The 5,846-nt window shown below is 45.1% G+C and overlaps 1 pseudogene; it reads right to left on the reverse strand.

The window, feature by feature from the left end:
• Positions 1-2,533: 2,533 nt before the first annotated feature.
• LOC104660297 lies at positions 2,534-3,679 on the reverse strand (annotated as a pseudogene).
• Positions 3,680-5,846: the final 2,167 nt, after the last annotated feature.

Raw genomic sequence — 5,846 nt, forward strand, 5'->3', positions numbered from 1 at the left:
ATAGCCAATCGTCCTTGTTTCAAAGCAGCTTTTGTGAACTTTTCCTTTTGTCTTTAAAACGAAACCCCTCAGTTGCACCTCATATGCCTGTGGTTCACTATAGCATGCATATCCCTCCTCTTATTCCCAAATAAACTGTTTTAGGTAACACAATACATTTGAAGTTTATCCAAGTTTTTGCATGTATCAATTGCTTGTCCTGGAGAACAATTGTTCTGGAGAGCAGGTCTCCTGTTTACTTTAGGTAGACATCGTTTTTTTAATTGCCGAATAGGGTTCCATTGAATAGCTCAACTACAGTTTATCCTTCCTCAATGTGGAAATATTTGGGGTTTCCAGTTTTTCATGATTATAATTAAAGCTGATATGAACATTTTAATATTTTGTTTTGGTTCAACATAGGGTTTTGTTTCACTTGAGTAAATGCCAAAGAGGTTTCTGGGTAGTTTGTTAAGTGGATGTTTATCTTTGTAAGGAACTGCCAAAGTGTTTTCCAGAGAAGTTGAACCATTTGGCCTTCCCACAGCAACGTGAGAGTTCCTATTGCTTAACGTCCTCACCAGTGCTGTACAGTCAGGGTTTGTTTGCTTGTTTGTTTGGGTCTTTTTTCAGACGGACTCATTCTTTCTTTCTTTCTTTCTTTCTTTCTTTTTTTTTTTTTTTTTTTTTTTGGTTTGAGACAGGGTCTTGCTCTCTCGCCCAGGCTGGAGGGCAGTGGTGCAATCTCGGCTCACTGTAACCTCTGCCTCCTGGGTTTAAGCAATTCTCCTGCCTCAGCCTCCTGAGTAACTGGGATTACAGGTATGTGCCACCATGACTGGCCAATTTCTTTGTATTTTGGTTAGTAGAGATGGGGTTTCACCATGTTGGCCAGGCTGGTCTCAAACTCCTGGCCTCAAGTGATCCACCTGCTTTGGCCTCCCAATGTGCAGAGATTACAGGCATAAGCAACCATGCGTGGCCTGGTTCTTTATTTCAAAAAGACACTCATCAGTCTTTAGTATCAAAGCAGTTGCAGTATTGATTTCTCTTTATCCCAATTGTTGTCAAAGAGGCATCAAAGGAGAGTACATTGTAAGCCAATAAGCTGCAGTGTGTACGCCTAACAGACCTCCTAGAAAGTTTACCAAAAAGTGGGGATTAGATAGGGAAAGAAACTTTAAAAGATCAGCAATCTGCCATCCCACAGACTGTAGAGAGCTCTCACAGCCAGAGCGGGTAGCCAGGGTGCCAGAAACCCAAAGAAGCAGAGTTTCAAAATAATACGACATTTAAGAAGTTTTGTACACACTGACTGATACAAAAGCACAACGAGATGGCACTTCTAGAGATAGCAGCTTCAAACCCAGAAAAGGGTAATGAGATGAGTTTCATGTGGCTAAATCAGTGGCAAAAACATAATCTTCTTTCTTTCTTTCAAGGAGGCAGGAGAGCAATCAAGTGGTCACCTCAATCTAAGGGGCACATTAGCCACTCTGTAAGCGGCTGGGAAGGGGGTGGAGATGGGACAAAAATTTGGTCTCGGAGATCTCACTATCTTAATTTGGTCACTTCTTTTTTTTTTTTTTCCCCCAGATGGAGTCTCGCTCTGTCACCCAGCCTGGAGTGCAGTGGTGCGATCTTGGCTCACTGCAACCTCCGCCTCCCAGGTTCAAGCGATTCCCCTGCCTCAGCCTCCTGAATAGCTGGGACTACAGACGCACACCACCATGTCTGGCTAATTTTTGTATGTTTAGTAGAGACAGAGTTTCACCATGTTGGCCAGGCTGGTCTTGCACTCCTGACCTCAAGTGATCTGCCTCCCTTGGCCTCCCAAAGTGCTGGGATTGCAGGTGTGAGCCACCGTGCCTGGCTTAATGTGGTCACTTCTAGTGGAAAAAAAAAAAAAAGTAAAAATAACTTTGTCCAAAGACATCTTAAAGCTGAAAACCTGAACAGCACATTTTTTGTTGCTGTTGTTTTTGGGCTAACTCCTGGAATCACCTTTCTGGTTTGGCTGGTACTTTGTGCAAAGCTATGATTTCTCAGAGTAGAGTCCTTCCCTGGGCTCTGTTTGGTTTTCAGTAAGGCAGGCTCATACCTTTTTCCCTCTTCTCTAGAGGAAGTAATATGCAGTAAGCTAAACAGTCACCTTCCAAAAGGGAGAAAGGGATTAGATAGCTGCTTCAGAGCTGTGGAGCTATTTGGACTGTGTTATCAATGGTTGCTACAAAGCAACAAAAAAGGTAATTACAAAATGTGTACAACACAACATGCTTTTAAAAACATTATGTGTTGCACTCACATTCGCTTCAATGTTGTTCCGGAAGGTGCTCAACCTCTAGCCCAGCTGGAATCTCTGGGAAGAGGCAGAGACAGTTTGGCACAAAAGACACATGGGGGAGGTGGGGGCGGTGAAAGGAGAAAGCAGCCTTCCAGTTAAAGATCAGCTCTCAGTTTAAGAGCAGCTTCGGGCAGGCTGGCCTAGGTGGAGTTGGGGTCAGAGGCAGGAGCAGTGGCAAGGTGGGACTGGGGTGCTCTGCATCTCATTCAGTCAACAGGTCTGGTCCAGCCTCCTTTGTGTGCAGAGGTGCTCCTCTCTGGTGCATTTCAGTTTATCTTCCAAGTCATCAATCATCTCTTCCAGCTTGATTACTGATGTCTTGGCAAACTCAGCCCAGGTCTCTGCCTCCTTGCACTTATCAGTAGGAATCTCGGTTGCTTCCTCATTTCTGTTGTCTTTGTGAGTGTCCTTTTCTTCGGCAGCACTCAGCCACTTCAGGTTCTGGTCCATCGATCTGATCTGCTCATCCATCTCTCGGCCACAGAACTCTGCCAGCTCAGCTCGTTCCTCTCTGCGTCCCAAGTTTCCTTCAACAACCACCAATTTATGAGCCGAGCCCCATCTTCATGCTTCCTGCCTGTCTTCTGCAATGTGCTTAGCTTCTTTGAGTTGGATTTCCTGGAGTTTCATCTTTCCTTCATCTTTTTTTTTTTTTTTTTTTGAGACAGTCTCCCTCTGTTACCCAGGCTAGAGTTCAGTGGCGTGATCTCAGCTCACTGCAACCTCCGCCTCCTGGGTTCAAGTGATTCTCCTGCCTCAGCCTCCGGGGTAGCTGGGATTACAGGTGTGTACCACCGCACCCAGCTAATTTTTGTGTTTTTAGTAGAGTTTTACCATGTTGGCCAGGCTGGTCTTGAACTCCTGACCTCAGGTGATCCACCCACTTCAGCCTCCCAAAGTGCTAGGATTACAGGCATGAGCCACTGTGTCCAGCCTTTTCTTCATTTTTTAAGGCTCGATTTTCAATAACCTTCCTACCTCTCCCACTCTCATCAGCAGCTTTTACCACTTCTTCCAGCTTTTGCAGGGCAGTGGCCAGGCGCGCCTGAGCACAGTTCAGCCCCTTTTCAACCAGCTGGATCCTACGGTTCAAGGAGGCCACCTTGGCCTCAGCCTGTTCCAGGACCGCCTTGCTCCCTCTACTCCCTGCTGGAGGTGCTCAGCTCTCTCCTCTGCATCATCTGCCTGCTGCTGCTGAACCTGGCTCTTACGTTTCACCGCCTCAATGGTGGCGATCCCAGTCACGGTGCCCACCCAGCCCCTGCTTGTGCTCCAGGTCCTGCCTCTCCACTCAGCACTGCAGCCATTTCTCCTACTGTCAATTTTTCCCCCCGTATTCCAATAGGTGTCCTCCATTTTAAAAAATCAGGTCAGTTGGGTCATGCCACTTCTTTGCTTCCACTTTCCAATGACTCATATCATGCTTAGAATAAAACCCGAATCCTTATGTGGCCCGTAGGGTTGACTAGCTCCTGACAGCCCCACTGGCCTCTTCTACTCTCCCAGTCCAGCCATCCTGGTTTCCATGCTGTTGCTCAGACATGCCCAGATGCCCCACCTTGCAGCCAGCGGCCTTGCAGCTTCCTTATCTGGAATGCTCATTCCTCAGGTTTTCCCATGGGCTACCTCCGGAAAAGGTGGCATCTCAAAGCTATGTCTGCAGAAGGGTCTTTGCTGGCTTCTCCGTCTAATACCGCTGCTCCCCCACCCCACCCGCAAGGAACTCCCCATCCTGTGGCATGGTTTTATTTTCTTCATGTCTTTCATCACCATGTGAAATTATCTTAGCTATTTATTATTTTTAAAATTTTTCTTATCTCATTAAAACGTTTGCTTTAATTGAAGTATAATATTAAGTATATAGCTCAATGACTTTTTTTTTTTGAGAGAAAGAGAAAGTTTCGCTCTTGTTGCCCAGGCTGGGCTGCAATGGTGCAATCTCGGCTCACTGCAACCTCTGCCTCCCAGGTTCAAGTGATCATCCTGCCTCAGCCTCCCAAGTAGCGGGAATTACAGGCATATGCCACCATACCAGGCTAATTTTTTGTATTTAGTAGAGATGGGGTTTCACCATGTTGGTCAGGCTGGTTTCAAACTCCTGACCTCAGGTGATCCACCTGCCTCGGCCTCCCAAAGTGTTGAGATTACAGGCGTGAGCCACCGCACCTGGCCTCGATGACTTTTTACATATATGTGCTTGTAACCGTTTCCCATATCTGGACATAGAAGGTTCCCAGACACCCCAGAAAGCTCACTCGTGCCTCTTCTTCCCAAAGGTAGCCACTATTCTAATTTCTATTTGGTTTCTATCATAGATGAGTTTTGCCTGCCTTTGAGCTTCATGTAAGTGGAATTGTATAATCTGGACACTTTTTGCCCAAATTCTTTCTTTCATCATTGTCTGTGAGATACAGCCACATTTTTGCATGTGGATAAATGCAAGAGCAGTTTGTTCTTTTTGTATTGCTGTTCCATGGAGTACTGCATAGCAATACTCCATTGCATAGCAGTGTTCCGTTGTGTCAGTATAACACAATTCGTTTATTCATTCTTCTGCTGGCAGACCGTGGGTTGCTCCTGACTGGTTGCTGTTGAATAATGCTGCTGTGAACATTTTTACACGTCTTTTCATGGAGAGATGCACTCATTTATTTTGGATATATGCCTGAGAGTAGAATTGCTAGATCATTGAGTAGGCATATGTTTATTGGCTATTTTTTCTTTTACTTGTTTATATTATTTTTCTCCTCCTGGACTATAAGTTCCATGAAGGTAGGAAACAAGCTTGTCTTGTTCACTATTGTATTCCCAGTGCATAACACAGTGTCCAGCACATAGTAGCTGCTTAATAAATATTTAATTAATGAACAAACTTAAGCTACTATCAGCTCCAAGTAAGTTGTGACAAAGAACCCAGGACTAGCTACAAATCCTCCTGACATTCGCCCTTCGCAAGCTGATATTTGAGAGCCCAGCTGACTCAGAAGGAGGCAGAGCTGCAGGCGCTGGGTTATTCAGCATCCTGTTATTCTTTGAAGTGGCTCCCCCTCCCTCTCTTGGCCTGCATTGTCACAGCTTGAAATATTCTTTTGATTATGAGAACATTTCCCATTAAGTGTGCATCTCCAGCTTCCCCCCAGCCCCCCAGTATTTATGAGCTCATAACTCCAGGATCTGTCACAATCAGTGTTGCAAAAGTGTATCTGAATGTAATGAAATAATTCGATGAGAAACGTGGCAGGGAGACAGTTGGAATTTTCTCCTGCCTTACAAACCATCCCCAGGGGACGGGTGTACATAAATCAACACCTCCTTTAATTAAGTAAAGCATTTTAGGGAAAAAACAAATTAATTACCACTTCATGGCACCACCCCAGCCGATTACCCAAATGGTTCACATTCCATAAACCTCGCTTGAATTCAGAACTAATTATCAGTCTTTTGGTTTGTTTATGCTTCCCAATCTACAAAGATCTGTATTAAAAGTGGGTAGTGTGGTGTGGCTTTTTCACTTTACTTTCAG

This window comes from Rhinopithecus roxellana, chromosome 13, assembly GCF_007565055.1.
Source record: "Rhinopithecus roxellana isolate Shanxi Qingling chromosome 13, ASM756505v1, whole genome shotgun sequence".
In the NCBI taxonomy this organism is placed as follows: domain Eukaryota; kingdom Metazoa; phylum Chordata; class Mammalia; order Primates; family Cercopithecidae; genus Rhinopithecus; species Rhinopithecus roxellana.